This window comes from Periplaneta americana, chromosome 4 (assembly GCF_040183065.1).
Source record: "Periplaneta americana isolate PAMFEO1 chromosome 4, P.americana_PAMFEO1_priV1, whole genome shotgun sequence".
NCBI classification, from domain to species: domain Eukaryota; kingdom Metazoa; phylum Arthropoda; class Insecta; order Blattodea; family Blattidae; genus Periplaneta; species Periplaneta americana.
Window position 1 is genome coordinate 50,386,826 of NC_091120.1, and position 12,584 is coordinate 50,399,409.

The window sequence follows — 12,584 nt, forward strand, 5'->3', positions numbered from 1 at the left end:
GAAGGACAGTATGAGGGAGCTGAGAATCAAAAGATGAAGGAACAAAGCATTAGATCGTGTGCAATGTACATCAATCATAAAGGAAGTCAAGCCAAATCTTGAAGAGCCGTAAGGCTATAGGAAGGAGAGAAGGAGAGAGAGAGAGAGAGAGAGAGAGAGACCCATCTCCCAGGAGACAGGGAGAAATCAGAGATGTCCAAGGAGAATGGGGAGATGTCACGGATAAACCTGACTATGTGACTGCGCTAATTCAATCCTCGCCTCGCAGACGGAGATTGACAACAGACACCGGAGGCTGCTGGATACGATATTAAATAGTAAAATCTAAAACAGTGTTTTAAGGACAACATGTTTCTTTAAATTACACCGAAACTCTAGTTTTGTATACAGATTAGAAGGAATGTAAACTATAATAGAGGAGAGTCGGGTAGTATCGGACATCGGGTAATATCGGACAGTGAGTTTCTTTCATCAACAATACGATGATAGTACCTGATTGACATGGTTACGTTTCTGTGATGTCGCATAGATGAAAGAAACGCACTGTCCGATACTACCCGATGTCCGATACTACCCGACTCTCCCCTAATTTTATTATCCCGAGTTTCGAATCAACTAATAGTTAAAATCTACCGTCTGAGCTGTTAATACATGAAAGAGAATGGTTCGCTTGTTTCTGTTGTCTCACAACGATCATTTCCGAAATTATCTGAATCATTACTTACGTTTGACTCTTTCTATACCGAGAACAATGTATTCAAAGACGACATAACTGTACAGCTATGAATTTTGTATTTGAGGGAAGCGAGGAGAATGAATTTAAGAAAAAGAAACCAAAGCTACTATACAAGATAATTCATTTCACTGAGATTAATTAATTAATTTTATTGGGTTATTTTATGACGCTGTATCAACATCTCGGTTATTTAGCGTCTGAATGAAATGAAGGTGATAATGCCGGTGACATGCGTCCGGGGTCCAGCACCGAAAGTTACCCAGCATTTGCTCGTATTGGGTTGAGGGAAAACCCCGGAAAAAACCTTAACCAGGTAACTTGCCCCGACCGGGATTCGAACCCGGGTCACCTGGTTTCGCGACCAGACGCGCTAACCGTTACTCCACAAGTGTGGACAGCTGAGATTAAAACTTAATAAAGAAACAAGTTTAAAATTTTTCTTAGATAGGCCTACTCATGATGTTGGTGACAGTACAGAAACCGATAATGATTTATAATATTCTGTTCATGTTTCAAATCAAATAGCAGAAGCATATGAACTTAATGTCTCAAAAATTAAAACTGAAATAATATCTTTCTGGGGAAAATGCCAATGTTATAAAATACCAGTATTATAACGTATTATCAGCTCTTAGAGCACATAATAGATTTCATACAGGAGGTAGCATTAATCGAAACAAGAAAAAATTTCCTATAAACATGTGTCCGGAAACAAACATCTGTTGAGATATTGACCATGCTGTATTGTGGCCTACGATATCCACCTATCTGTTATGTAGACACTACAGAAAGTGCTCTATGTGGTTACCACGCATTGTTACGTATGCTTCAGTCCTTCTTCTCAGTGTATCACTAACTCCTGACCACATCTGGCTGTTGTCGGACTTGTTCACATGCATTGGATACACGCTCCTGTAACGTTTGTACGTTGTCGATAGGTGTGGCATACACCAATGTCTTTAAACGTCCCCATAGCCAGGAATCCAAAGGATTTAGGTCAGGTGATCGGGGAGGCCATGCTACTGAACCTCCTCGACCAATTCATCGCCCATTAAACCTCTGGGTAGGTATTGTTGCACGAGGCGTAGAAAATGGGGTGGTGCCCTGTCGTGCATAATCAGAAAGACAGTCTACACCACTGAATACTGTATTTACGTACTAACACAAGTAAAATGATAGACTCCGTAGTATCCTGGACCTTTGTTTACTACGACATTCTTTGTTTACGTCTGTTGATGAATGCTATTCACTCTCAAAACATGCATCGAATTTTTCTCCGCTCCATCCATGCTTCATCATATTGTAATGCAGAATTCCTGCACGGAAATATCATACGTACTTCTATACATTACAATAATAGTTTTTTTTGTTTTGTTTTAGTGTATCTAATAAGTTCATAAATGTGTCTAAATGGAACGTGAGTCGGTGTGAAATGACCTATAGATCATTAATCACTTTCATGATGAAATCATAAAAATGAAATTTTAAACATAACCCGTAAATTGTGTCTGTTATGTTTTCTACAACTCGACCACCAATGTTGGTGCAGCATGTGAACATGGCTTGTTAATATAAGATGTCTATAACTATACATAAAACATTAAGGTATAAGACTAGAAAAGACACGGCGATGAAATTTTTTATTACAATGCCATCGACCAGAGCTTAATTCAGAAGTCTACCACAATTTCCATTGTTGCTCTGTAATGAGATATAAATGGAACAATTGAAGGTCACATTCCATAGCAATTCAATTGAATGTTATTGAGCATGAATCACTTTCAGTGATAAAGCTGTATTGATGGTCTCTCCCGGGTTTCCCTCTCCTGATTTACTCTCCCCATTATCGTCCCTATTAGACGCTTTCCCTATCGACAGTGCGTAGTGTCTATTGCTATTCAGTAACTTGCAGCATCTGTTGTTTACGTCTCTCAAGTAGCACTATGGCATTGAGGACAACTACTCCTGCAGCCCGACTGAGATGATCGCGTTTTCAGCTCATCCAATTACATTAAGAGCTGAATTATAATACAAACAGGAAACAATCTATTAGAAGGGCATACCACAATCATCATCATCATCATCATCATCATCATCATCATCATCACCACCTTTTTCTTTAAAGGGGGAATGTAATTGGATATTTGGTGAAACTTTTATTTTGTACTAGCCGTACCCGTGCGCTCCGCTGCACCCGTTAGAAATAAATATAAAGTAATTACATAATTAAAATAGGACATTTGATCCAGGGATCAAATAGATAGAAGGATAAATCGTTTATTATGTTACTTAATTTAAATTGTATTAAAAAATTAAAATGCGATCATTTTGATCCAGAGACTACTCATTTGGTCATAAAAATTATTTTATGAAATGCAGGAAACGAATGTCTATCAAGTTTTCTGTGCATAAGAAGCTATTTTAATCTTACCTATCCTCAATTCACTCACAAGTTACTGTAATAACATTATAGCATTATGTCCATCTAGAGAAACTACACTTTCCAATGGTGAATTAATAATTAATTATACAAATCGGTTAATTTAGCTTCCGATATTACTTCATACAAACACTGAAACATCTGTAGGCTATGTTTCATAGCTTTCGATTGTTGTTGTCCAAGGCTCCTTATAGATGAAGTCATTTGTTTTTTATTTCATTACACCGCCTTAGATGGCGTTGTTATTGTAATTTGGAACTCATTCGTCTCATTAAATATCAGTTCTATCAAAATTTTGCATGGAACAAAACTTATCGGAAATTATTTTTAAAGAAACTTTTGTTATGTAATATTTTTCATGAAAATTAATAATAAGGGAGATATTTCGATTTATTTCATTCAAGCCCCCTTATAACCCCCCTTTTAAATAAAATATTTTGAATGCCATATAGCCTAAATTCTAAGTTACAACGAACTAAATTTATATTCCAATTTTCATATAAATCGGTTCAGCCATTATCACGTGAAAAGGTAAGAAACATCCAGACAGACAGACAGACATACAAACAAAAATTTCAAAAAAGCGATTTTTGGTTTCAGGGCCGTTAATTATATATGTTAGGACCAATTATTTTTGGAAAATCGAAAATTACCAGAAAAATTTCGGCTACAAATTTATTATTAGTATAGATTGTTCCAATTTACTATTTGGTTTCCCTTCTTTAAAATGGTGTATCACGTATGAATATACTATAATTTTATCTAGTTTATTTTTAGATTTTCTGAGAAGGTTCATATAGGTTTTTTAAATGTAATTTTCGATAAATTTACGGATTCTGTGCCGAAAATTATGCATTTTTTTTAATCTCGGAGCAAACAACCCAACCAATTAACCCTCGACATTTATCTGGGATCGTTTTCACCTCACACCATATTTTATTGTTAATATTTATATGCATATAGTCCGAAACGTTCCAGCAATCTAGATACAGTATGCTATCTTTAGTTATTTTAGTTTCCGTTACAATTAAAATTATTTCATAATTAAATATTCATTTTTATTTTTATATTCATTGCTTGAGGTCATGGATAGCCCTAGCTATAGAATACGTCTTTATTTTGTAGTTAGATTTATTTTGCACATAAACTTTGACTTCTTTTTAACATTTACTGACAAAAATAAACCCATTATTGTATTACTCCAACTGAAATGTACGTAATGCCATTGTTATAATTTAATTTTTGGAATACAAAATAATATTCAGTTACAGGAGGAGAGTTTATGAAAAAACAACAAACAATTTCATTCATCATAGATAATTTTTGTAAGGTTCGAAGAGGGACACAATCTTGAACAAGTGCTACAGGATATTACTAACAGTACTGTACTCCAACCAGGAGAAAGTCTCAGGGGAATGAGACGCAACGGGATGATGCTATGGATGAATGTTGATGTCATAAGATGTCATAAGGTCACACACGTGGGTACGCGCATCTCCATTGGCTAACTCTCAAAGCGCAAACGATAACACTGATACACACATATTTATACTACCATAATTACAAAATTAGATCACGATTAATTTCCTGATCTTTTAATCCCCCCATACAGGAAATAACATATGATATGATATGATATGATATGATATGATATGATATGATATGATATGATATGATATGATATGATATGATATGATATGATATGATATGATATGATATGATATGATATGATATATGATATGATATATGATATGATATATGATATGATAATGATTTATTTTTTATTTAAATTTAAATATACAGAATAAAGAATATAATGACAAAAACAAACAAGAGAAATAGAAATAAAATAATACAAGCAATATAAAAAGAAGATACAGTAGTATTAACAAAATTTGAGACCGAATGAGCAGCGCTCGTGCTCGGTCGCAGTTCAGATATAATATTAAAATAAAAAAAATAATAATAATAATAATAATATAAATAAATAAGTAAAATAAAATACGAACTAAAATATAATTACAGCGGCAATGGAATTATATAATATAATATTAACACTAGAGAAGAATAATATCGCACGTGAAAAGTAGGACTAATATATATTTCAAAATTATAGAATACAAATATAATATAGGTTGATTAATTCATACACATATGCTATAAATTTATTTAATCAAATTGAAGATATTAACACGTTTCTAATTTTCTTGTTATATGTTAGTGGGTTACATGTTAGAAGTTCTGGGTGTAATTTAGTTAAAGCATTGTACAACCGAGGGCCAAAATTTATGCTATGCTTTAGACCAGCAGATGTGAGACATTTAGATTCTACTAATGTTGAATTAATATTTCGTCTTGTGTCATAATTGTGTGTCTGTAATACAAACTTATTACGATTTTTATGATAAAATTTTAACAGCGTATACTTATATTTTTTTTTTTCAATATTAAATACATTAAATTCAGAATAAATTAATTTAGTTGGATAATCGAAACGTTTCTTCAAACAAATTTTAATTATTCGTTTTCGTAGTAAATTTAACGGACTAAGATTAATTTTTGTACTTCCACCCCAAACAATTATACCATATTGAATGATAGACTGAATAACGGCCAAATAAACATTTCGTAGAACTCTAATAGGTAAGTAGCATCGAAGATTAACGAATTTATAAATTGTTTTACGAAACCTCTTACAAAGATAAGTAATGTGATGAGGCCATTTTAAATTCTGTTCAATAATGATACCCAGATATTTGACATACGTGGCTTCTTTCAAAGGTGGGCATTTACAACTTTTGGGATCTAAATAATTTTCACTGTGTAGTATTAGTCTATATTTATCGCTAAATTTTAAATTTTGAACACTGGCAGCTGTTAACGAAAAAGGAACTAAAGTTGATATATGATATGATATGATATATGATATGATATGATATGATATGATATGATATGATATGATATGATATGATATGATATGATATGATATGATATGATATGATATGATATGATATGATATGATATATGATATGATATGATATGATATGATATGATATGATATGATATGATATGATATGATATGATATGATATGATATGATATGATATGATATGATATGATATATGATATGATATATGATATATGATATATGATATATGATATGATATGATATGATATGATATGATATGATATGATATGATATGATATGATATATGATATATGATATGATATGATATATGATATGATATGATATATGATATGATATGATATATGATATGATATGATATGATATATGATATGATATATGATATGATATATGATATGATATGATATGATATGATATGATATGATATGATATGATATGATATGATATGATATGATATGATATGATATGATATGATATGATATATTAGTCCTACTTTTCACGTGCGATATTATTCTTCTATAGTGTTAATATTATATTATATAATTCCATTGCCGCTGTAATTATATTTTAGTTCCTATTTTATTTTACTTATTTATTTATATTATTATTTTTTATTTTAATATTATATCTGAACTGCGACCGAGCACGAGCGCTGCTCATTCGGTCTCAAATTTTGTTAATACTACTGTATCTTCTTTTTATATTGCTTGTATTATTTTATTTGTATTTCTCTTTGTTTGTTTTGTAATTATATTTCTTTATTCTGTATATTTGAAATAAATAAAATTGAAAAATTGAAATTGAAATATGATATATGTATTAAATTGTTTGTGTTAACTATTTTCTCTTAGCAATTGAAAACAACAAATTTCAATGCTTCTTAGTAAGCATAGACTTACCAGATGTTTTCATCCTATCGACACAATCTAGTAATTTATTGCTTACAAAATACGAAACCCTTCCATATTCCGGCGCAATTAAAAGAGTGGAAGCGATCCCCCTGACAAGCGTCACAGTTATTTTAAATTTCACACTGTGAAGTCGTTCCCACTTACAGGAAGCGACTAGATTAAAGAGCTCAAAAACCTACCAGACACAAGAATGTTCAGGAAGTGAAGTCGAGAATTGCAACATCATAAACTCGGTTTGCATACTTGTTTTTATAACATTCTGTGTATATTGCATACATGAATAAAAATGAAATTTCTATACTTTTCGCCTCAAAGTTAGTGTTAAATTTAAATGTCGTTACGTATCTTGGATTAATCTGTATTCACGGTATGAAACTTGCAACTACTGTGTAGATTAAAAAAAACTTCGACGCCACTCCATCTTCCTCCGTCTCCGGTTCGTGAATTTGAGTGTTGTGTATGTACTTGTTATAAAGTTCAGGTGTTTATAACTAGCTTGCAAAGGTTTTGAAGCCTTTGTGATGTATACGTGTGACACCGATCGCTGTATAAAGACCGAGAAACAAGGAAGTGAATCACAGAATCGCGTGCAGCAAGTGGTTTGTGTTACCCATTCAAAGATTGCGCTGCTCCTTTCATCCAATATCCCATAGGGATGATTGAGTAGAGTAAATAAAACTGCAGCACTGCATGTGTTACCAAAAAAAAAACTATGGAATTTATCAATTATTAGAAAAACAAATTAAATTTTTAATAAGGAAGCAGAAAATTAGTTAATTATTTAATTAGTAATGGATATATAAAACTATGTTTCGTGGGTTGGAAATAATTCCGTATTTAGATGAAAATATAAAGGAGAAAATGGATTGTAGGCCTACTCAGTACGATTGTTATTTTAAACAACTGAACACATTTTGATCGCTCTTAATACTTTTTACTGATTTTAGAAATGCCAAAACAGACTTCGAATTTACGAATGTCACAATGGGTCTAAGGAAAATTAAGAGAAAAAACTAGGGTCCAGCCATCGAAAAAAGTAAGCCAAATCTTGGTTATTTCTACTTTTACCACTGTAAACTAGCGTTTCTCAAAGTTAGTTCCGCGTAATTCCTAGGTTCCACGAAACCTAAATAGCTTTAAAATTTTATTTCATATCATATTTAGAGAACGCCACAAAATGTGTACAAAAATCACGACAATATGAATAGATAATAACATGAAACTCCATCAACCGGTTAATTATAACTACAATAATAATAATAATAATAATAATAATAATAATAATAATAATAATAATAATATTATTATTATTATTATTATTATTATTATATTATAATAATAAAATATTATTATTAATTAATAAATTAATTTACATAATAATAATAATAATAAATTAATTTATTAATTAATAATAATATTTTATTATTATAATATTATAATAATAATATTATTATTATTATTATTATTATTATTATTATTATTATTATTATTATTATTATTATTATCAGATAGGACCTAATTTTGAATTGTGACCTTAAAGAACATTGCATACGACTGGAGGTACCACTATTGATGCTATGTTCCAAAGACGATTAGCTACGTTAGAACCACAATAAATTATACGAGTGCCTATGTACCGTACTTTGATTATCATAAATAATTATCATCATTATTCTGCCTAATAACTCTGAGTATAACTGTGGCAAAAAATGTGAGCACTTTAATGTCGAAGCTTGTATGCTAGACGTCACGATCTCGACTACTTATTCTTATGTAAGGTCCTTAAAGGTGACATTAATTGTCAATCTTTCTTAAACAGTGTCAGCCTTCGTATTCCTATGAAGGACATGAGACATCACAAACTCTTCTATATTAGAAATTCTAAATCTTCCTCGCCGGTCTCCAGATATATTAAACATGCTAACTTACATGTAGGCGATTTCGATGCATTCAATGTATAGAAGTATTAGAACATGGCAATGTCTTTGCTAATATTATTTGCATAATTCTTCTACATAAATTGGTAATATTTTTGAAAGAAGAATCTACTCCTTTCCATAAAATATTATAGTATTAATTCTTGTAAATTAATCATTGTAATCAATGTTCTTCATTCTGTTATCTCAATTATTTAATTAGTACCATAGTTATTCATTTTATTGTATTAATTATATCACTGTGCTGGACTTCTATTGGCCAATGGCTGTTGTCCAGCACATAAGTATCAATAAATAAATAAATAGATTATTATTATATTATTATTATTATTATTATTATTATTATTATTATTACTATTATTATTATTGCTGTTGTGAGCAGTATGGGATGAAGTTAAATGCAAATAAGACGAAGACCATGGTCATAGTAAGAAAAGTAAAGAAGATAAACTTGCGAATTCTAAATGAGGCAGTAGAGCAAGTGTACAGCTTCAAATACTTGGGGTGTACTACTGGGTGTTCAGTTCAAAATGTGTCATGGCTCGCTGTATGCCGTCATGTGGCTAGCCGATGAGCCTAGAAAATTCAATCTTCCTACACTTCCGCAGAGGTGTATAACCTAAGAGGCAGAGAAGTTGCCTAGCAAGTACGGCGTTCATTCTGAAGAGTACGTACCGATACGTACGGTAACGCCGGTAGTGGCAGGAATGTGAACTGTTTGGAAATACGTACTGTCGGGATATGGGGAGATGGTTAAGACGATTACTTACGTATTTGTTGACATTAACTTCGACGGTCAACATGGACACGGAGCATTTGATTTGTGTTGTGGAATGTTACCGTACGCAACCGATGATAACAAATACCCTGCGTACGACTTGCCGGCGCAAAACACAGTTCGAAAGAGGTTATGGTAGCACACAGACCGTACAGACCGCCATCTGTTGCTACGACGTTCAAGTTATACCGTACACGTTCCCAAGTTCAGATTGAAGAACGCCTTAAATAATAGGCAACTTCTCTAACATATAAGCTGAAACTCGCTTCAAATCGGTGACCCAACAACAGTGACGTCATGACACACTTTGAAATGAACACCCAGTATAAGCAGTAACATGAGCTGCTACCAGAAAGTGAAAAGAAGGACAGCAATGTCAAACGAAGTTTTCAATAGAAAAAGGAGCATCTTCTGCGGACCTCTGGAAAAAGAACTAAGAAAGAGATTAGTGAAATGCTTTGTGTGGAGTGTAGCTTTCTACGGGGGCAGAAACATGGACATTACGACGAAGTGAAGAGAAGTGACTAGAAGCACTTGAAATGTGGATATGGACAAGAATAGAGCGTGTGAAATGGAGAGACATAATAAGAAACGAAGCTGTGTTGGAAAGAGTGGGTGAAAAAAGAATAATGCTGAAATTGATCAGGAAGAGAAAAAGGAATTGGCTGGGTCACTGACTGACAAGAAACTGCCGACTGAAGGATGCACTGGAAGGAATGGTGGACGTGAGAAGAATTCGGGGCAGAAGAAGATATCAAATAAATAGACGACGGTACGATATAAGGTTCATGTGCGGAGACTAAGGAAAAGATATAAAATAGAAAAATCTGGAGAACTGGAGAATGCTGGGTTTGCAGTGAAATACCTGCCCATGGGTAGAACACTATGAATGAATTATTATTATTATTATTATTATTATTATTATTATTATTATTATTATTATTATTATTATTATTAAACATTTAAAACGAGAAATGATGTTTATAATTTATCATTGGATTTCTGCGTATGTGCTCACCAAACAAAATACCGGTACAGACTAAATGCAGAAGCAGAAATTAATTATGCTTTAATTTTGAAAAACCCTGTATTATCAGAACTTCACGATTGACACGTTTGTATCTGGTGGAACATGTCATGCAAACACAATATGAAATTTAACAGCGTATTTTCAAGCATTTCTCTTTTATCTTTAATGCAGCTGGTCGCACAAGTGTGAATTGAACAGGTCAAACAGGTGATAGTGCAGCACTTCCATGTCTGGCAAGGTTGTACCTGATAAGGCTAGCGAGGACAATAGAATGTACACATTGTGATTGGAACTGATGTTGCTGCTAGCGTATTGACAGTTGTTCATACCTCGCAGTATTACTGTGGAAATAAGCGCAGCTACAATAAGAACTTAGTGGAGTTATACCCGGTTGCATAAAGCTCGAGATATTTATTCCATAGCTATCTGTTCCATAATTTTGTGAATAGATAAGTCTGCTCCCGTTTCTGATATCAAATCTATCTGTCCATTAGCTATATATTCCATAGCAAGCTTTAAATTTGGCCTCTAGATGGTCATCCGTGTTTCCAGTTTGATTTGAGCAGCCTTGAAAACATAGTAAATTTTAACTTCAAATTAGTAAAAAACTGTTAGAGGAAAAAGTGGTAATATGAGAAAATCTTTTTCCACAATCTCTAATTTGAAAACAACTAAGTTAAAAATGGGATTTGAGGTGGTTCCTTATAGGGATATAATTTCTCCTTATGTATTCAAAGTCATAACATGATTATATCAAGGAATCAAGTGTTATGTTTTAAAAAGTGATCATGCAGCATAATTATTGGACTTTCAGAAAATAAGGTTGCAATAGAGGACGGAAAAACTCCCTGTGTTATTCCAGAAAAAATTTGCCTGGAATCACATACAATGTTTAATACATTAAACACAGAATTCATATTAAAGTCAATGTCTTGATAGTTATACAGGGACAGCATTTTATTTTTACTAACATTTTTGATATCAACCTGGCTATACCTTTGGATCAACACCATTTGCTACTCCCTTTCACGACTGGAGTTCGATGATACTGGCGTAATATACAAACTAATCACTTCACTAGGTATAGGAGGGAAGAAAAGTAGTTCATCCATTTACGTAAACTAGGAAATATCGCGCTTTTGAGTTTGATCATTTTCATTAGGTTTTTGTTTAATCAAAATACAGTATAGTATTAACAATGAGTGTTTTTACTCACGAACTGAGCTGTCCATGTGGACGTATTCATTATGCAGTGTATATTATACTGTCTACAGCACATGAGCACACAATATAGAGAATGAAATTAAATTGAAAAATAATCATAATATGGATATTTAAACACATTTTTTGAAAATGGTAGCCGTTCATTTCGATACAGGCTTCAGTTCTAATGTGCATATTATCGCACTATATAATATTGTACCTAATCCCAATTACCAGTTTCGTCCTTCGTAACTAGTAACTCATGTTGAAATAATTCTGTACCTATTCTATAAAAGAGTACCGTACGTACTGTAAATTCAATCTTCACTTCTGCCCGGTCCGAAAAGATAAAATTACTCAGACATACTATCTGCTGTCCGTCCAAGTGGTTATGTAGCAGGGTCGTAGAAAGGGGGGAAATCGCGTGACAGTTAATTACTTAACGAGGCCCTTTTATTTAAGTTGTTTTAAACAGTTGTATAATATTACGTAGACGTCCAATTCCTAACAGAAATTAATGTTCTCACAAAAGAGCTAAGACGACAGCCCAGCCACTAGCTGGCGAATAAAAGCAGATGGGGGAAACCGGGATACGACATAGGCAAATGGACGACAGTACCTGTG